Source organism: Oryctolagus cuniculus, chromosome 14 (assembly GCF_964237555.1).
Source record: "Oryctolagus cuniculus chromosome 14, mOryCun1.1, whole genome shotgun sequence".
Lineage (NCBI taxonomy): Eukaryota > Metazoa > Chordata > Mammalia > Lagomorpha > Leporidae > Oryctolagus > Oryctolagus cuniculus.
In genome coordinates this window covers 14033285-14055359 of record NC_091445.1, presented here as the reverse complement: position 1 = coordinate 14055359, position 22075 = coordinate 14033285, and the positions used below count along the sequence as shown (strand labels likewise).

The following is a 22075-nucleotide window of genomic DNA, read 5'->3' as shown; positions in this document are numbered from 1 at the left end:
AAGGGCACTGTGATTAAGATCTCGGGCTCTGCGGTTGGACAGACCTGGATTCCAATCCAACTCTGTTCCACGGCTTATGAGTGGAGTACCCTTGGGCAACTGACTTCAACTTCCTATTTGCTTCCTTATCAGTGAAAATAAGAATTACACCACCTCACATCACAAAGATGTTTTTACAAAGATTACATCAAAGAACATCTATAAAGTGTTTATTTAGTTCAGTGTCTGGCTCATAATAATGTAACAATGTTCTGTAAACTATGGTTTAAAAAAAAAAACAAAAGAAATCCTGAAAGAACTTTTGGGATCACAAAGTATAAATCCTTTCATTTTTCAAATAGAACATAGAGGCCCACACATCAGATGTCTCGTTTTATGAGTTTATGATCTGGGAAGAGTATGATCTCTTTGTGACCTAATTTCTTTTTTTTAATCAAGTGTTTGGAATATTAAGCTAGTGACAAGATTGCTCTTTACTGAGGGCTTTCTCTGTTCACAATGTGTTGTTGCATATTATGGGTGCTAGAATGGGCACATGAGACTCTCTGGTCTTTTTTTTTTTTTTTTTTTTTTTTCCGACAGGCAGAGTTAGACAGTGAGAGAGAGAGACAGAGAGAAAGGTCTTCCTTTTCTGTTGGTTCACCCCTCAGCTGGCCACTACGGCTGGCGCACTGCGCTGATCTGAAGCCAGGAGCCAGGTGCTCCCTCCTGGTCTCCCATGCGGGTGCACGGCCCAAGGACTTGGGCCATCCTCCACTGCCTTCCCAGGCCACAGCAGAGAGCTGGACTGGAAGAGGAGCAACCGGGACTAGTACCTGGCACCGCAACCGGGACTAGAACCCAGAGTACTGGCGCTGCAGGCGGAGGATTAGCCAAGTGAGCTGTGGTGCCGGCCTTGAGGTGATTTTGAAAGAAACCTCTATTGCCTGAATCAGCATCCCTTGTTAAGTAAAATGTATAGGAAACTGTTGCTTGGGTCTGAGCTCCCATATTAAGCTCCAACAGACCACACCAAAATGGAGTCATTCATGCTAAATGCTACATAATCAAACTGAAAATTTAAGGAAACAGTTAAGTTCCCAAATAGATCAGTTTTTCCTGAAAATAGGAGATTCCCAGTCACTATTTGGAAAAGGCACAGCCAACCTGAGTCACTGTAGTAAGGTAGTCCCCGCTGCTTAAACTGTTACCACAGAAAAAGAAAAAAATAACTTGGAGTAACCTGGTGTTAACCAGTTCGCTTCTCTCTATTATTCTGTTTCCTCCTCGCCCTGCTATGGGCAGTGAAGCACTCCCTGTGTCTCACAGAAGGAAACATCGCCTGACTCTAGAATCCCACATAAAAACCGGTTTGATCCTTAGCTAAATCTGTCACACTTTTGTCTTCTAGCAAATTAATGGGTTGAAGTTGTAAACCTCACCCTTACTCCACCTTCCTCTCTGCCCTGCACACACACAAAGAAGAGTCACAGGAACACACAGCCAAGGACAGAGACCACTGAAGGAAGTCTCCTTGCCAGCACCTTGAACTTTGACTTCCCTGTTTCCCCAGCTGCAAAAAATAAAGTTCTGTTTTTCAAACCAACCAGCTGACTATGCTGCAGCACCTGAGCTAACTAAGACAAACACTTACGTTATTGTTTCAAGAGAATGTGTACTACTTACACGCTGCTTGGAGAAGATGCTGTGAGATAGGTCACCTGCCTCCATCAATAGCAATGCTTATCAGACTTCCAAGCAGGAAAGAACCAAATGTCTGTGTCAGGACAATCCTGAGTCACTTTATGTCAAAGGAGTTGATCTGTACTTTAAAGGGCAAGGCTCTGTCTTCTGCCCCATGGCTGCTATGCTACCCTGTCAAGGAACTTTCTCTGTGGTCAGGGGAAAAGGCTCTTACTTGGTGGTTTTGCCTCATCACATTAATAAATATATGTGTTAATTTTATTTGAAAGGCAGAGTTACAGAAAGAGTGGTGAAGAAAGATAGCAATCTTTTATTTACTGGATAACCCCCAAAGGCTGAAACATCTGGGATTGGGCCAGATGGAAGCCAAGAGCCTGGAATTCCATCTCCGTTTCCCACCTGAGTAGCAGGGACCCAAGTACTTGGGCCATCCTCGGATGCTTTCCCAGGTGCATTGGCAAGGAGCTGGATCAGAAGTGGAGTAGCAGGGACTGCAACTGGAATTGACTTGGGATGCTGGTATCACAGATGGCGGCTTAGCTCACAACATTGGCCCCTGCTTATCACTTTTTTGGTCAATTGATGGTTGTAGGCATTCTTTTGATTTAGGTTTCCTTATGTCTTTCAGCAGTCTTCACATGTTCAAGAAACATTAAATAATACTCCAGATGCTTTAGGATCTAGTAGAATCCTAGAATCTAGGATCTGACCCCAAATCAATGAAATCACTGAACCACTGTGTTTGTGATGATTCCTAAAACGTTTTAGTTGTAAGTAGCACTTCTTTGGGACCTGATCAACAGTTCAGTCAAGTTCAATAATAATGACAATATGAAACAAGTTTTTTGTTTTGTTTTTTAAGGATTTATTTTATTGTTTTGAAAGTCAGAGTTGCATAGAGAAAGGAAGAGACAGAGAGAAAGAGATATTATGTCCACTGGAGCACTCCCCAGACGGCCACAACAGCCAGCCCTGGGCCAGGACAAAGCCAGGAGCCTGAAACTCCATCCAGGTCTCCCATATGGTGGAAAGAGAAAAAGACTAGAGTGAGATAGTGATAGGGATAGATAGAAATAGAAATCGAGATCAGATGGAAATTGAGATCAAGATAGAGGGATCTCCCACCTGCTGATTCACTCTCCAAACGGGTACAACAGTCAGGGCTAGGCCAGGCCAAAGCCAGAGTGAGGCACTCCATCTGGGCGGCAGGAACTCAAGTCCTTGGACCACCCTCTGTGGCTTCCCAGGTGCATAGTAGGGAGCTGGATTAGGAGTGGAGTAGCTGGGGCTCAAACCAGCGCTCAGAAACGGGATGTGGCTTAGCCTTCTGCGCCAAAGCATCCAGCCTGGGCTTCACTTTTTCTATAAGTCACCGTGTCACGTAATACTGCTTCTACCAACTGGTGAATGGTAATTATGATTCCCTTTTTACAGAGGAGATGACAGGCTTAGGGAAGCTAAGAAACTAGCCCAAGTTCACACTGCTATGGAGAATGTGGGTTTCAAACTGAAGACAGCCACTCCATGTGCCAAGGTAGCATCAGCGAGGATGAGCTAAAAATAATGAATCAGAATCAGGCGCAGTTTTTTAAACCTCAAATGATGTGTATGTTTAAATCTGCAGTTACCTTACACAAGAATAAACTGATTTTTTAAAAAGGCTAGCCATTTAGTGGATCTGTTCGAATGGCTCATGTCTATCAGAGTCCACTTCTGGTTCCCACAATTCAATTTGCTCTTGGGGCTTTTACTATGCATCCCGCGCCTTTTCATCTTTTCTTATTTTAGTTCAGCTTGGTGGCTTTTTTTCCTTCTTTCAAAGCTTGGGAAGTCAGGCCTTTGTGCAACCTTGGTGAGTCAGTTCAACCTCTAATTATTTCAGTCTCCTTCCCTGTAAGAGGAGCAGTCAAAATACAAGCAGACACTGGTGTTTTGCATCAACTCACACGCACTTGGTGGGGTAAGGGGGAATCCAAGCTGGCCCAGGACGCAGAACAATTGGCAGCAGCTGAGACACAACAAAGGCCAAAGCCTCAGGCTGGCTCTGTCTTGAACGCCACCCCACAAACTGACCCTACATCAGAGCGACCCCACCAGGAGGGCCAGGGCTGTCCCACTGAGGGGCTGCACTTCACGGCCCAGCACCTGCTGTCGACCGGGAGCTGTCGTGTTTTCTAAGACCAACAAAGCGTCCTCTGACAATCAGGACAAGAGGAGGTTAGCTACGGCCCCCCACACATCGGATCCTTATCAAATATGTCTCCAGCCCTTGGACAAGCGACAAAGCAGCCCATCAGAGTGGCCGTCCTGAGCCCCTCCACCCACCCGCTTCCCTGACAATTGAGCCCCCGCGATGGTAACCCGAGGCCCCCAGGCAGCGGGATGGTCGGAGGCCTGATTTTCAACACATGTTTTATTAATTCCTTCTTCCCGGGCCTCGTTAAGAAACTATAAAAAGAGCTGCGTGTCCCTCCCCTGCCAGGAAAAAACTGGGACGTGTGTGTGTGCAGAGGGGAGCGGCGTGAAAACCAGAGCGACGGGAATCTCAGCTTTGAGGAAACACACGCGATGAAAGCCTCCGCCCCAGCTCTGTCAACATCTGTCACTTCGCTCTCCCCGGGGCGGGGAGTCCTGGACGTCACCAGGCTGCAGGAGAGGCAGTGCGTGCCGGCGAGCGTGGGACTGCGAGGCCCGGCACGGCGGCGCGCGGGGGAGGGTCTTCCCGGAAGCCGTGGGCCGCGCTCGGGCCGCACGTAGCGCCGGGCGTGACTCAGCGCTGACTCACCGCCCTCGCGGCCCCGCGGAGTTCCCTGCCGTCAGCTGCGTGCGCAGCGCCTGTGGCCGGGGCGCGCACGCGGCCTGGCGTCCATGGCTGCCGCGTCGCGGCCGCAGGGCCGCGGCTTTTCGACAGAGCCGCGTGCTTCGGCGCGGAGTCCCGACCCAGAGCCGTGAGCGGCCTCCGCGCGCCATCTCGCTTACCCATCTCTTTCTTCTGTCAGAAGCCTGTTGCAACAGCAGCCCTGACGTCGCCGTCGCGCGGTGGTCAGCGATGACCTCCGGGGTGGGGGTGGGGGGGCAGTGCTTCTGTGGAACCGAGCTCATCTCGTCCCGCGTTTTTGGCTTGAGGTTATTTCTGCACCGGGCCCCGCAATGGTGGTGACGCAGGTCACGTTGGCACTTGACGTCTCGTGTGTGCGGGCTTCGAGTGGCTTTTTGCGAAAGGGCGGAGGCCGAGACGTGCTTATCTGCACCTCAGGCGGCTCTTGGCTTCTGTCCTGGGACAGGGGTGGCAACGCTGCTAAAGCAGAGAGGAACGGGGAGAGTGGCAGGCGGGGCCTCAGCTGCAGCCCTTGACCACCTGCCTCTGACCCTTGGGCCTGCACGGCTGGCGGTGGGCGAAGCCCCGGCCTGTGCCGCCAGCATCCCAAGAGGATGCCCTTCAGAGCCCTGGCTGCTCCACTTCCCATAAAGCTCCCTGCGAGTGAGCCTGGGAAGGTGGCCCAAGTGCCCTGCACCCACTTAGGAGACCCGGGAAGAAGCTCCTGGCGTTGGCCAGGGCTGGTGGAGGCCATTTAGGGAGTGAACCAGCGGATGGAAGAGCTCTCTTTAACCCTTTCAAAAAAATTTTTTTTAAATAGTTTCTCAGGCCTGGGTCCATACTGTGGACTCAGACTGGCCTAGGCTGAGAGCCTAGAATTTTTATTGACCAGCCTATCAGTGTTGCTTATGCACACCTGGGATTTAAATCCACTATTGATGGAGCCCCTGAGAGTGTGGACCTTCTGTTGTAGACCTGGGAAGAATCCCTACCATCGCCAACACTCACCTCCAAAACTGATTTTGAAGTGCTGACGACAGGCAGTGATCATGTTTCTAAATTTGCCCTTATGTATGGTGTTATGTTTGCTTAAACTGTGTATGAATATAGACAAATTTCTTTTTAATAAAATTGAGTACCTATAAATTCTGTTTTCAGAAATGATTTATTCTTTGTTTATTTGCAAGGCAGGGTGAGAACAAGAGAGAATCTTCCATCTACTCTTGAATGTCTACAACAACCAGAGTTGGGCCAGGCCAAACCCACAAGCTAGGAACTCCATTCTGGTCTTTCACGAAGCTGGTAGGAACCCAAGTACTTGTGTCATTACCTGCTACGTCTCAGGTGTATCGGCAGGAAACTGGATCGAAAGTGTGGATTAGCCAGAACTTAACCCAGGCACTCCAGTGTGGGATGCATCCCACTCAACACCTTAACCTTGCACCACAAGGCCCAGCCTGGAGCAAATTTTCTTTATTTCAGTGTAGTATTTCCCAAGTCTGAATCTGTATCAGAATTACCACCAGTGCATTTTGAAAACACTAATTCCTAGGCCAGGCCCTAGGCCTAAAGAAATACTACCTCTGAAGGTAAAGCCCCAGAGTAGGTATTTTGCTGTGCTTTTCATAATTGGTCGATGAAGTTTGCAAAATTCCGCTGTTCCCAGTAAAAAGCACAGTAGAAAACTCCCTAACCCTGGGATGGTTGGCCTACATTGCTCCATATGGAGTTTGCTCTTCTCTGTCTGCAGTGTTTCCATTGTAGTCATTTGCAATCGCTGTTTTAAAGTATGTGTGTTCACATAAAATATCAACTCACTATTGTATTGAGAAATTCTCTTCTTAAAAAATTTTATTTTATTTGAAAGAGAGGGAGAGACAGATCTCCCATTTGCTGGTTCACTCCCAGAGATGGCTGCAATGACCAGAGCAGGGCCAGGCTGGAGCCAGGAGATTCTTCCAGGTCTCCCACAGGGATGGCAGGGGTTCAAGTACCTGAGCCATCTTCCACTACTTTTCCCAGGCCATTAATAGGGAGCTGGCTTGGAAGTGGAGCAGCCAGGACACAAACCAGAGCCCATACGGGATGCTGATATTGCAGGGGGCAGTTTTATCCATAATGCTGGCTCTAAGAAATTCACTTCTTTAGAAATCAAGTGTGAGTTCTTTGTATTCTAAATTTTTTCAGAGGATGATGGTGACTGGTGGATAATCTGGGAGCCTATTTTGAGATTTTTCTATTTTTGGATATTTTACTTGTTTCCTCATTTCATTTTCATCTTTCTCCATAAGTTTTTCTTTATCATCTTTGTTAGCATAGTGGCAAAAAACCTAGATATGATATGTGTCTGACAAAGATATCCTCTCTGTCTCGTAGCCTAGCTTCTCCTAGACTGGTCCTTGGTCCAGCAGCCTGGGCAGCACCGGCAGCTTGTATGACCTGTATTCTGAGACCTATCCATAACTGCTGAATCTGAATTTTCACCTTTGCAAAGTCCACAGGTAAGATGTGTGTATAATAAAACTTGGGAAGCATCATAATAATGGAGAGTTACATGCTGGGACTGGTGGAAGGGAGAGACAAACAGGATGTCATGCGGGAGGGAGCATGCATTAGTGTCCTAGGGGTGCTGTCGTAAAATACCGTGACCTGGGTGACTTGAAAATAGAAATCCATTCTGTTAGAGTTCTGGAGGCCAGAAGTCTGCAGTCAAGCTGTCAGCAGGGCCATGCTCCCTCTGAGATGCTGGGTAGAATATTTGCTGGCCTCTTGGCTGGGTTCCAGTGGAGGTCCTGGATCTTTGGAGGGTCTTGGCTTCTAACTGTTATTCCAGTCATTGCTGCTGGGGTTGCATGGCAGGCTGCCTCTGTCTTTGTCTCCATATCATCTTCTTATAAGAACATAGTTAAGGGGCCGGCGCCCTGGCTCACTATGCTAATCCTCTGCCTGCGGCGCCGGTACTCTGGGTTCTAGTCCTGGTTGGGACGCCAGATTCTGTCCGGTTGCCCCTCTTCCAGTCCAGCTCTCTGCTGTGGCCCTGGAAGGCAGTGGAGGATGGCCCAGGTCCTTGGGCCCTGCACCCGCATGGGAGACCAGAGGAAGCACCTGGCTCCTGGCTTTGGATCGGCGCAGCATGCCGGCCGTAGCGGCCGTTTTGGGGGTGAACTCTCTGTCTCTCTCTCACTGTCAAACTCTGCCTGTAAATAAATAAATAAATAAATAAAAGAACATAGTTATATAATAATCTGAAAAGACCCTATTTCTAGATCAGATCACATCCATAGTTACCGCGGGTTAGGACTTCAATAAAGCTCTTTGGGGGAACACAATTCAATCCACATATAACAGGGAGATCTGAAAATTTTAGTTTCAGTAAATGTAAATGCCTTATGTAAAAGATGATATTAAAATAAGCATCATTTAACAATAACTTGGAGGACTGACATTGTGGTGGAGAGGATTAAGCTGCGACATGTAACATCAGCATTCCATATGGGCACTGGTTTGAGTCCCAGCTGCTCCATTTCTGATCCAGCTCCCTGCTAATGCGCCTGGGAAAGCAGCAGAAGGTGGCCCAAGTACGTGGGCCCCTGCTACCTATGTGGGGAACCGAGTGAAGCTCCTGGCTCATGGATTTGGCCTGGCCCAGCCTTGGCTGTTGAAGCCATTTGGGGAGTGAACCAGTGGATGGAAGATTCTATCTTTCTGGCTCTTGCTCTCTCCCACCCCCACCCCTCCATCTGGGCTTCTGGCTTTGGCCTTACCCAACCTGGAGCATTTGGAAAGTGAAGAGCAAATGGGAGTTATCTGTTGACTCTGTCTTAAATAAATTATATATATAATATTTATATATAAATATATAATTTATATATGAATTTTATATATTATATATAAATTATATATTTATATATGTAAATATATAATATAATTTATATATAAATATATATAATTTATATATAACTTTATATAAAAATATATAAATATATATAATTTTTATATAAATTATATATAAATTTTATATATAAATATATATAGTTTATATATATAAATATATAATTTATATATATAATATAAAATATATAAAATTGAATAATATGGTTGAGACTGAGTCATCTGAATGATTGATCATCTGAATCAAAAGATGCCAGCCAAGCATGTGCCTGTTTGTTGGTTGTTTTGTTTTACCACCGGGAATAACAGAGCAGCCCCAGTTGCTGTCCTCTCTTAACTCAATTGTTTTAACTCTTCTTTTGTTCTAAAACCTATTCACTGTCTTTCCATTTTTTTCTAGTTATTTTTGATGGGGCCAAGCACTAGCTTCCATTGGTTTCTATTGCTTACAATAAAAGAAGGTCAATTGCAACAAAAATATTAATACAGCAAACACACATTGCTTGTAGCCATCCTACTAAGACAGCCTGAAATAGTAGTCTGCATTCATATTGAATAAAATATGTGCTCTTGAAGGGGCAGGCATTTGGTACTGCTGTTAAGATGCTGGAAGTGATGTCTGCGTCCCACATCAGCATGCCTGAGTTTGAGTCCTCCATCCACTTCTGATTCTGGCTTCCTGTTAATGCACATCCTGGGAGGCAGCAGGTGATGATTCAAGTACCTGGTCCCTGCCACCCACATGGGAGGCTGAGTTCCTGACCTCTAGCTTCACCCTGGCCCAGCTCTGGCTGTTGTGGGCATTTGAGGAGTGAAGTAGCAGATGGAAGATCTCTCTCTCTCTCTCCACCTTTCAAATAAGTAAATATAAAAGAAATTTAAAAATTGTTTTGTAAATGTACTCTTGAAACATATCAATTGTCGTTTTGTTTCAACTGGCTTGACCAGGTGTCATTATTGCTCTATATTTCAAACTGAGCCAGTCAAACCACTGAACATGCAAATTACCAGGAGTTATGAAGAAAGGAATCTCTCTTATGTGCCTTGTAGACACCCATGATCTTTTTTATGTTATCTCCAACTCCTCACTGTGGTTTTCGTGATATTTGCAATATTAAAGAGATTAAAGAAAAGTATTGCAAAGTTTCTTATTAGAGCTGTTTTACCAAGGGGCTATTGGCATAATAGAAACACAGGCCCTGTAACTCAAGGGTCATAGGATCTTCCCTCTGCAAGCAAAGAAATATTACCCACAGCTTTCATATTGCCAACACTACATGTGTGTCTTGAGTTCTCATAAAATTTCACATGACCGAGGTTTATCAGCTTCTCAAAAGTCTTAGTCCTTCCTTTCAAAAGTCTCCTTCCTTTTACAGGCACGTGCTGTTATGGTTTGAACAGCATTTGGCTCCCCAAACTTGGGAAGATATTTAAGCCCCAAAGTGTCATGTTAACGGTTGCTGGATTAAGAGTGGAGACTTGATCTAATTATGGCGGATAGGAGGCGGGCCCAGTGGGAGGTCTTTATGTTGTGTGACATGCCCTCAGAAGGAAGTTCTTGTAAGAGGGTCATTTTGTAAGCTGAGTTTGGCCTAGCTCCTATCTCTGCTTTTGGTTCACGGTGTGATCATTCCTCTGCATACGCACACAAGGGCCAGCCCCTCACCCAGCTAGAAGCCAGACTAGCAGGGCCAACTGAACCTGAAATGTTAGCCTCCCACCTGTAAGTCAAAGTAGACATTTTCCTTCCCAAGAGGCTCTTCTCAGGTGTTTTAGCTGTAGCAATAGAAGGCTGAGGACTGAGCATGCCAGCGGCTGCATGTGCTTGTAGTTTCCTGTGGCTGGAATGCAGGGGGCATATAAGAAAACCAAATGCAAAAACTGTAACTTTTTAGAAATTCTAGTGAATTATGAATACCACGGTGAGGACTTGGTATACTTAGACATAATTCTTCAATGGATTTTGATCAAGGTAAAGGAAATGACTTAATGGAGTGCACACAAGTGTTAGATGCTTGGAGCTACAATGTCCGTTGATTTCCTGTTCATGATAAGTGAGGATTTCTTTCTTATACCACTTAGGACTTTCAGTAAAATATTTAAACATCAATAGATATTTTAAATCACTGATAGACAATATAAATATTTTGTTAAAAGTACATATGCCTCATCTTTATCTTCAGCTTTCTTTTCTCTTTGTGCTTGTTGGATTCTGTCATCTATATGTCATTTTAGCTTTATTAACATTTACATAATTAGGTGTTCTGGAGTGTGTCTATTAGATTAACCCTGAAAGTCAGAAAGTCTTAAAAAATATTTGTATTATTGAGACTGTATGAATATTCTTTAAATTTTATTTATTTGTTTGAAAGGCAGAGGGAGAGAGAGAGAGATCTCCTACCCACTGTTCACTCCTCAAATGCTCACAATAGCCAGTTTGTGTCAGGCCAAAGCCAGGAACTCAGGAACTCAGTCTTCTGTACCGGTGGCAAGGACCCAACTATTTGAACCATTACCTGCTGCCTCCCAGAGTCTGCATTAGCAGGAAGCTGAAATTGGAAGCAGAGGTGGGACTTGAACCCAGGAATTCAATATGGGTTGTGGCACCCCCAACTAGCATCTTAAGCACTAGGCCAAACACCTGTGCCAGTATTCTTCAGAGCAGAGAAAATGGTATAGTATAATTAGATGTCCTTTTTTGTAGTCTGTTGTTTTTCTTAGAGTTTCTAATTTACAAAAATTTTTGTCTTTGCATTATCTGCCATAATTTCTTCCAAAATTTTCTAGTATACTCTGTGGTGATAGGAGACCTCTAGTGTCTGGTTTTTCTTGAGCCTCTTTGGACTGATTGCATTCCAGGCCTGTTGCACAGCTGTAGGAATGAGGCCTTACAATACAAGGAGCCACTGTTTTCTAGATCCTTTAAATTTTCTTCTTTACTTACTCCCTCTACTCTCAAGTACCTTTAAAGAGCTGATGCCTGGGAGATCAATTTACTGTTTTTTTTTTTTTGCATATGTCAAATCTAAGCTGTATAAAATTCTAGGTTGAAAATCATTTTCCTTCAGAAACTTTGATAGCGGTTTTTTTTTTAACCAGCATTGGAGGTGAGAAATCAAATGAAATTACAGCTCTAATCAAGAGCAGAGAAAGACTGGGGTCCACAGTCCCTATGAAGGCATACCTTCAAAGGCCTGGGGACATCCCACCAGGTCCCGCCTCCCAGTGGTTTCATAGCACTTCCCAGTACTGCTGCCCTGGGACCAAAACGCCCTTTACAGCACACTCTTGTGTTACACTCAGCCTGCACCCAAACCATAGCAGAGTCCTAAAACAAAGGAGGTTAGGTTACAGAAGAAGGATGAATAAACAGATATGTAAATGCACTCTCAGTCTTGAAAACGGAGTTAGTCACGAACTAAATAACCACTTCTAGCCATTTATGAAGATAAAGACATGCATAGAGTATTCTAAAACCAAATGTAGCAATCAACAAACAATTTCTGGTTTTCTTTCAATCAACTATCCTAGTTTTCTAAAGGGAAAAGAACAAAATTTCCAATGCACAGTGCCTCTCATCCTTCCCCACTACTCTGAACACAGATGCAGAGACAGACAATGGCACCAACAACCCTTCTTAAGGCTTATGTCCTTACTAAAATACTGTGGTTCACAGAGTTCACTTTCTATTCTTAGAACAGTCTGATGACTCATTTTATACACTTAGAATCTAGTGAGGATTTTCAGATCTGTGATACCTGGCCTGACCATTGATGTGTTTTCCACGTTAAAACACATGTTTTGGTGGAGAGCTGTGAAAATGCTTATCTTTTAAAATTAAGTATAATTTATGTACAGTGGATTTTTACCCTTGGCAATGCATAGCTCTATGAGTTTTAGCAGGTGTGTGTGGCCATGTAACCACCACCACAGTCAAAACACAGAACAGTCCTTTCAGTGCTTAAAGTCTGCCTCCAGAGCACCACCCCCACACAGTACCCTTTTAAGGTCACATCCTTCCCGTATCCCCTGGTCCCTGAAAATCACTTATCTGTGTTCTCTCTGTAGTTGCCCCTTCCAGAAGCTATGCAAGAGTTATCAAGCTGTGGTGTAGTCGTTTGAATTTGGCTTCCCTCCTGTATCACAGTGCATTTGAGATCTATCCATTTTCCTGCATGCACTAGTAATTTCTTCTCTTTGCTGATAATCCACTGTATGATTATGTCACAGTTTATCCAATGTTGGCATTTAACCATTTACCATTGACTTTATTTTGTCAAGGTTAGTTTTATGTCTGTGGAATTACATATCTACTGAGAAGGGAAAAATAAATACCCCTTATTTATTTGTAATTCTTCAGTTACTTTAGATTTACTTTACAATATATTAGGTATAACTATTAAAAATAATTTTAAAATAATTTAGAAAACAGTGTTCACCACTGTAATTGTGAGTGTACATTGAAATGAATGTTGTGCTTTAAAAGGCCTCCCCTACCTCGGAGGGTAGTATAACATGGGAGATTGTTGTTGTTGACAACAGCCATCATGTTGTGCTTAAACTTCTGAAGGTAGATGCCCCAGGAAGACCCCATTGGAGCCAAACCTTTGACATGGCTCACTTCCCATTTAAACCCCATTAATCTGTCACCCCATGGAGGCAACAGGTGCTTTAGAAAATAGCCAATAGAAAGATAATTCTTGCCCTTCAGGATCAGTGCCAATGGAAAAAAGTGACCTGAAATACAGATCTCAGGCCTGACATGATGAAAATCGAATGCCACAGCTGTTGTCTCTCGGAGCTGTCACTCAGCATGTTTTAATTTCACAGTTTTGATTTAATCTTTTCTAAATACAGCACCAGACAAATGCAGAACAAGATAACAAGAGTTCCCGGCAAAGGAGCCAGGTTGGTATTAGCACCACCACCTCTCCTCTCCTCCCCAGCCCTTTGGGGTAGGTTTTCTATGCTGATTGTATCTCCAGGATGCCATTTTTTATGTGCCCTAGGGCCAGGGCTGCTTAACTGGCTCATGAGCCCAACAAGAGTCTTTGAGTTTTGATTTCAGGGTGACTTATTTACCTTTCTCCCCATGCCAGCTGGGATACTTCTACCACCCATTTTAACTTGGAATAAACAGTGGAGTTGGATTTGAAAACAAAAATCAAAATTTTCAGTGATGAGTGCACTCTAAAATTCTTTTCAGGTCTAGAATTAAAAATAGCATTTTCAGCCATGTGTTAACGTTCTTTTTCTTATGAAGTCATTTTTAAGTATGTATTTTTTAAATTGAATTTTTGATTATTTGAAAGGCAAGACACACGCACACGCATGTACACACACACACACAAATACACTGTAGAGATAGCTTTCATCAGTAGTTTAAATCCTAATTGCTAGGCTAAAGCTAGCAGCCAGGAACTCAATCCAGGTCTCATGTGGATGGTGGGAATTCAATTACTTGAGCCATCACTGCTGCCTTGAAGGTTCTGCCTCAGCAGCAAGTTGGATCAGGGACTGGAGCTAGAAATAAAACCCAGAGACTATGATATGAGATGGGGGCATTTTAATAGTTAAGCCATTATACCTGCCCTCTAAAAAATCTGTGACGTTGTAACTTCTATACAATGAAATGTACCTGTTTGACATGCACCACCATTTTGAAAAATGTGTATCACTGAGAAAACCACCACTTTAGGATATGGAACATCAATCTCTGGCCCCCGTAAGCCTCCCTACATCTGTTTTTGGTCAATCTTGCATTTACCCTTCACCATAGGAAACTGTATTGCTTTTAATAAGGTTTGTTTGCCTTTTTCAGAATTTCCTATAAAATATGTACTCTTTTGAGGCTGGCTTTTGAGATTCATCAACATTATTGCATGTGCAAGGGCACTTCAAAAAGTTTGTAGAAAAGTGAGATTAAAAAGTTCATTTTGATGCAACATGTTTTTTGAAACCCATGCAGTTTTTTTTTTTTTTTTTTTTAATAATACACATTTTCTGGGGCCAGCGCTGTGGCGTAGTGGGTTAACGCCCTGGCCTGAAGCGCCGGCATCCCATATGGGCGCCTTTTCGAGACCTGGCTGTTCCACTTCCAATCCAGCTCTCTGCTATGGCCTGGGAAAGGAGTAGAAGATGGCCCAAGTTCATGGGCCCCTGCAACCATGTGGGAGACCTGGAAGAAGCTCCTGGTACTGGCTTCGGATCGGCATAGCTCTGGCCATTGCGGCCAATTGGGGAGTGAACGATTGGATGGAAGACCTCTCTGTCTCTCTCTGTCTCTCCTCTCTCTGTGTAACTCTGACTTTCAAATAAATACAATAAATCTTAAAAAATACACATTTTCTGTGAGCTTTTTGAAGTACCCTTGTGTCTGTAAGTCATTTTTCCTTAGTTTTCTCCATTTTTATTCCATTTTTCCCCCCAGAAATCTTTAATTGAAAGAATAAAAATTTCATGTATTTCATAAGTACAACTTCAGGAACATAGTGATTCTTCCTTCCGTACCAGCCCTCCCACCCGTACTCCTATCCCCCTTCCTCCTCCCTCTCCTATTTCCATTCTTACTTTTTACCAAGACCTATTTTCAGTTAATTTTAGGTTGTATTCCGTTTTATGGATATATAGTCATATGTTGCATAGTGATATTTTGGTCAGTGACAGATGACATATAACAGTGGTTCCATAAAATTGTATCACCTAGTGACCTTGTAGTCATCTGTGTTATTCAGCTGTTCACCACTATGATGAAATACCTATGGCAACTAACTGAAAAGAGAAAAAGGTTATTTAGCTCATAGTTATTTAGAGGTGAGTACAAGATAAGGTGGTTTGGTGCCCAGCAGATGGAAATTGTATGGGTGGAGAGAGACAAATCAGGAAGCAGAGAGAGCATCTGGGCCCAACTCAGGCCCTTGGAACCAAACCTCTTGCAAGCACTACCTTCTAATGGCATGGACCCAGTGACCTACATACCTACCAGGAAGCCTACCTCTCAAACACTGTCACTGGGTTAAGTTTCCACCCTCTTGATGCCTTTAACTTAATACTTTGGGGTTGAAATAACTGCTTGGGTTTAGGGGCCGAATCATACTCAAACCATAGCACCTGATGTTTACACAGTGACAAAATTACCTAACATCTCTCACAATGTAGATACATTGTAGTTAGGCAATGCATGACTATACCATACTCTGTTTATCCATTTACCTGTTGACAGACATTTGGATTGAGTCCACATTAAGGCCATTCTAAGTAAAGCTGATATGGATATTTACATGTGAGTCGTTAGGTAGTAGCCATTTCTCATGAGAAGAAAGGAGGAAATGGCTGAGTTGTACGATTACATGTATATTTAGCCTTTTAAGAAACTGCCAGGGTATTTTCCAGAGTATTTCTGTTATTTTAAATGACTACCAGTAATATATGAGCATTTAAGTATTTCCATGTCTTCAACAACATTTATATTTGTCAGGTTATAAGAATAATTTTAACTATTCTAATGGGTTTATAGAGGTATATCATTGTGGTTTTAATTTACAGCCTTCTGAAGACTAAGATAATTGAATATTTTCTTATTGGCTATATGAACAGCCTTTTATGGTAGGATTTCTATTTGACGCTTTTGTCAATATGGTTTTTGATTATTACCTTAATATTACTGAGTTGTAAAAGTGTTTAAAAAGTATGTATATATTTGGAATACCAGACCTTTATCAGATAAATGTGTTACAAATATTTTCTCCCACCTTGTGGTTTTGATTTTTCTTTCTTAATGATATCTATCTTCTTGTTAAGGATTTATTTATTTATTTGCATAGCAGAGTTAGAGAGGAGAGAGAGGTTGATCTCCCATCAGCTGATTCATTTCCCAAATGGCTGCAACAGCCGCAGCTGTTCCAGCAGAAGCCAGAAGCCTGAAACTCCGTCCAAGTCTTTCATGCTGGTGGCAGGGACCTCAGTACTTGAACCATCTTCTTTCCCAAGAGCATTAGCAGAGAGCTGGATTGGAAGTGGAGCAGCCAGTACTTGAACCTGTGCTCATATGGATGTCAGTGCCACAAGCTGCAGGTTAACCTGCTGTGCCACAATGCTGGCCAGTGATGTCTTTCAAAGAGCAAAGGTTTTTAATTTTTCAGAAAGTCTAATTTGTGAGTTTCTGTCTTTTATACTATTTGCATTTTGTGCTCTAAGAAATCATTGCTATCTCAAGGTTGCAATGATTTTCTTTTTTGTTTTCTTTTGGAAGTTTCATGGCTTTAGCTCTTGGAGATTCAGGTCTGCTATCAATATTCAGTTACCTGGGGCAGGCATTTGCCCTAATAGTTAAGGCATCCACATTCCATATCAGTACTGGGATTCCATCCCCAGCTCTGGCTTCTGGTTACAGCTTCCTGCTACTGGGAGGCAGCAGCGATGGCTCAGCTGATTGGGTTCCTGGCTCCCAGCTTCTATCTCAGCTCAGCCTTTGCTGTTGCAGACATTTGGGAAGTGAACAAGCATATGGGTGCTGTCTCTATCTCTCCGTATCAAATAAATATTTTTAATCTAGTTATATTTGTATATAGTACAGAATATGTATTGATGTCCATTTTTTTCATTTGTCCCAGCAGCATTTGGTTAAGTGACAAACATTTTTGGAAATCAATTAAAGGCATACATTTGACTTATTTTTAAAAATGTTTTATTGATCCACATGTATACATTCATGTCAATAACAGACTATCTGAATCACGTTGGCCTTATACTTTAAATCAGTCAATATAAGTCTTCCAAATTTGTTTCTTTTACAAAAGTGTTTTCTAGCTCATTTGCAATGTCATATAAATCTTAAAATTGACTTGTAAGTTTCTACAAAAAGTCTGCTAAGTTATTGATGAAAATTACATTAAATCAAGTTGGAGAGAATTTCCATCTTAATATTTAGACTGCCAATCTGTGCACCTGGTGCATCCCTCCATTTATTTCAGCTTTTTGCCATTAGTATTTTGAAATTTTTAGTGTACAGACATTCTATATATTTTTATGAAATTTATCCCTAAGTATTTCATGTTTTTGATGTTGTCATGTGTATAATTGTTTAATTTTATTTCTAGTGGATCTTGGTTTACAGAAATAAAATTGATTTTTAAATATTTACCTAGTATTCTATAGTTTGCTAAATTCACTTATTTTGTGGTTTATTTTGTGGATTCATAGTATTTTCTAAATGCACATTTATGCTGTTAGTTAATACAGTTTTTCTTATTCCTTTCCAGTCTTGCTTTTTATTTCTTTTTCTTGCCTTATTGCAGTGTCCCGGGCTTCCAGTACAATGCTGAATAGATGTGAAAAAAGCAAGGCTTTCAATGTCAGTGTTGATGTTGCAGCTTTGCTTTCAGATTCCCTGTTTCAGTTTTAGGATGCTCCTTCCTATACTGTTTGCTGAGAGTTTTTTCATGAATAGATGCTGTGTTTTACCAAAAACCTTTTCTGTATCTATTGAGGTGACCACATGGTTATTCTCATTTATTCTTTTTTTTTTTTTTTTTGACAGGCAGAGTGGACAGTGAGAGAGAGAGACAGAGCGAAAGGTCTTCCTTTGCCGTTGGTTCACCCTCCAATGGCCGCTGTGGCTGATCTGATGGCAGGAGTCAGGTACTTATCCTGGTCTCCCATGGGGTGCAGGGCCCAAGCACCTGGGCCATCCTTCACTGCACTCCCGGGCCACAGCAGAGAGCTGGCCTGGAAGAGGGGCAACCGGGACAGAATCCGGCGCCCCGACCAGGACTAGAACCCGGTGTGCCGGCGCCGCTAGGCGGAGGATTAGCCTATTGAGCCACGGCGCCGGCTTCTCATTTATTCTTATAATAAAGTGAATCATACATTGAATTTGAATTCTAAATCAACTTTGAAGTTTTAGGATTAGTGATACATAACTATGGTCATGACATACTATACTTTATATGTGTTGCAGGATTGATTTAAGCTCTCACCAACCTTTTGTCTATATTTAGGAGAGATTAAGCTACACTTTTGTTTCTCAATGCCTTTTTTCTTTTTAAGATTTTATTTATTTATTTGAAAGGCAGAGTTATAGACAGAGGGAGAGACGGAGAAAAAGACCTTCTATCCGCTGATTCACTCCCCAAATGGCCACAAGAGCCTGAGCTGGGTCAGATGAGAGCCAGGAGACTCTTCTGGGTCTCCTGTGTGGGTGCAGGGGCCTAAGCACTTGGGCCATTCTCAGTTGCTGACTCGGGCCATAGCAGAGACCTGGATGGAAATAGGAGCAGCCAGAACTCGAACCAGCATCTATATGGGATGCCAGCGCCACAGGTGCATGCTGGCCCCTCTTGATGTCTTTATCCAGCTTTTGCACTGACGTATACTGATCTTATAAAATTAGTTAAAAATTGTATAGAACTGATACTATTTATGAAGGTAATTGAAAATGAAACTCGATGAAGGGCGGGATGGGAGAGGGAGTGGAAGAGGGGAGGGCCATGGGAGGGAGGGAGGTTGGGGGTGGGGAGCCACAATAATATAAAAGTTGCACTTTGTAAATTCACATTTATTAAAAGAAAACTATATAACAAAAAAACCTTAATACTTTACCCTTTTAGTATTTTTTATGTTCTACTTAAAACTATTGGTTGAACTCTGTAATTAATACACAGTTACTCTTAGGTGTTTAATTAATGCTATAACTAGTACTCAAGTAGTATTTTACACTTTGTGTTTCTGTGTGGGTGCACACTGTGGAAATCTTAATATATGCTAAATTGATCTTCTGTATATAAAGAGAATTGAAAATGAATCTTGATGTGAATGGAAGGGGAGAGGGAGTGGGAGAGGGGAGTGTTGTGGGTGGGAGGGAAGTTATGGGGGGGGGGAAGCTATTGTAATCCATAAGCTGTACTTTGGAAATTTATGTTCATTAAATAAAATAAAAAAGAACTGATACTATTTGTTGAACATTTTTTTAGATTGTATTTATTTGAGAGGTAGAGTTACAGAGAGAGGGTGAGGCAGAGAGAAAGGTCTTGCATCCGCTGGTTCATTCCGCAATTGGCTGCAATGGCTGGAGCTGTGCCGATCTGAAGCCGGGAGCCAGGAGCTTCTTCCTGGTCTCCCATGTGGCTGCAGGAGCCCAAGGACTTGGGCCACCTTCTACTGCTTTCCTAGGCCATAGCAGAGAGCCGGATCAGAGGAGGAGCAGCCGGGACATGAATGAGTACATGTATGGGATTCCAGCGTCACAGGTGGAGGCTTAGCCCACTAAGCCACAGCACCAGCCCACATTTATTAAACGTTTAACACAATTCATTAGTAGAGCCATTTGGGCCTGGATTCATATGTGTGTGTTAAACATTTTAAGTATTATTTTAATTTTTCCTATACATACTTGACTATTTAGATTTTAAATTTTCTCCTATCAGAATAAATAGTATCTTTCAAGGAATTTGCTTATTTCATCAAACTATTCAATTTATTGGCATAAAGATATGTAAATATTCCTTTATTATTTTAATGTTTGTAGTATCTATATTGCTACTGTTTCTTCCTCATATTGGTAACCAAAGTGTTATGATACTTGCTTTAAAGAATTATGTGTCTTTTAAATAAACTAAGTGAAGAAATGAATGTGTGTATAACATCTAGTTACCATGTCCAACATTTTTCCTTCCTTACTGTACATTCCAGTTATGGTCTGTTTAGTTTCATAGTTAGGCAAGGGTATGGGTCTTACACTCAGTAATTCCACTGATTTCAGATTTATCCCCTCTCAGCCCTCCCCAAATTGCCAAATATTCCTGGCAAGTCGTGTCAGTAAACTTTCAGCTTTCTGCCTCTTGCCTTGTATTCAGGTTGGGAAGGCCCTCAGTCAAGGAGCAGCCTGCCACACATCTTGCCTGAAGTTATTCTGCCTGTGAAAGGTGAGTTTTTTCCCTTTCCTGCTCACATTTTGTTGTCTTCGCTCGGTCTTTCTGGCTTACTATGGTTTTGCAGACAAGAAAGGATTTGGGTGGAGTTTATATTCAGAAGTTGGACGCTACTCTTTTATAGTTCTCTTGCTTCCAAGATTTTCTCCTGAAATTCCAGCTACTCTGATAGCTTTGTACTCTGCCTTCTGTCACCAGCAACACTGCAGTTTTCTGTCGCTGGAGTTTTGGGCATTGTAAACTTCTTGGGCAGAAAAGTCACGAATTGAATTTCTTTCCTGCCGTTGTTGCAATCTTTCAAGAGTAAACTGTGTGTGGTTTGTGGTCTCTTTCCAGAGTCTTTACCCGTTGGTGTTTTATTTTGTGCAGTTTTTATCATTATAGTTTACACAATAGTTCACCTGAACAATTCATAATACCATAAAACCCGGCCCTTGGCCTTTCACCATTGGCTTTACAGTCACGTAATGAAATTGTGTCTCATCTGTGTTTTCCACAGATAGGCCATTTTCTGTATTTTTTCTTTGCAAGTGCCTCAAATGCTTTATTTAATTCCATATGCATTTATTGAGTATTTCTTTGATTTGAATACAAAGGTAAATAAAAGCATGGCCTTTAGGACTTGTCTGTAAGGAAAAATGATAAATAATGGAGCAAGAATAATAGATTGTTAGTGGTTTCATTTTACAACGAGTCACAGTCCACTGTGGACCACAGTGGATGCAGGGTAGAAATTCTCAGGGGGATCAAAGTCCTCACAAGAATCTCTCAGATTGAACTGAGTTTTGGAAAATAATTAAATGTTGCTCCACCTTTATGAAGTTTTGGATAAATTCCTTTTACTGTCAAATATCTTTCCACAAATATAGTCTGAGTTTTGTGACCATTTTCAGAGTTATTGTCTTGCAGAATAAATCCTGGTGATTTCAGAGGAAATACTTTTTTTATTGAAAAATATAACATGCCAGGTATTGTGCTATTTAATTCTTTCTGTAACTCTGAGTTATTTGCTATTAGCCCCAGTGTAGAGGTAAAACTTATCTGGTTAGTGTCAAACAGTGAGTTAGTAAGTTTTCTTTACCACATATATTCTGGACACTTACTATGCACCAGGCAGGCACTGTTTTAGGTGCTGGGTGTACAAAGGAAAAAAGAAGTCCTTGTACATGGAGGCTTGCATTCTAATGGGAAAAACCATGTAATAAGCCAACAAACAAAGAAATGCCTCATATATTGATAGTGAACAGGAGATACAGATAATAATGAAAAAGGCACAGAGCTAACATGTTCCTGTTTTTCGGGGACAATCAGAAAAGGAGAGACTTGAATGAGGACCTGGAGGAAGCACAGGAGAGTACCATGGGAGTATCTGGGTCGCAGCATTCACAAGGCAAAGAGAACAGCACTTGCAGGTGTGTTGTGTCGGTGCACTTGAGGATTATCAAAGAGGCCGGTGGGACTGCAGTGGAGGTGGAGGTGGAGAATGGTCAGAAAGGTAGGGGAGGTCCCGCTCATGGGGCTCTGTAGGCTGACAAACATTGGAATGGATGAAATGAATGGAGGATTTTGAACATTAGACATCCTAGGTCGTACAGGGCTCTCTAGTATGGGAAATAGACTATCGAGAACAAGGTGGGAGCAGGTCAGCCCGGAGAAGCTCATTCCTAGAGCTCGGGGGAGGTTGGACCAGTGTGGTGGCAGTGAAGCTGGAGGACATGTTCTGAGGGCAGAGCTGAAACCACTCCCTGTGGATTGG

At 42.6% G+C, this 22075-nt stretch overlaps 1 long non-coding RNA gene across 4 annotated transcripts in view; it reads left to right on the top strand.

Moving 5' to 3' along the window:
- The first annotated feature begins 3462 nt into the window (after positions 1–3462).
- LOC103349546 (uncharacterized) overlaps positions 3463–22075 on the top strand; it is a 97044-nt gene continuing 78431 nt past the window's right edge. For 3 of the 4 annotated variants that reach the window (XR_007922549.2, XR_517713.4, XR_007922548.2), the window contains exons 1-4: positions 3463–4725; positions 6878–7002; positions 13250–13300; positions 20245–20313. This is a non-coding gene — a long non-coding RNA (uncharacterized lncRNA). The remainder of the gene's footprint in view (positions 4726–6877; positions 7003–13249; positions 13301–20244; positions 20314–22075) is intronic. The other variant, XR_007922547.2, reaches the window with a different exon arrangement.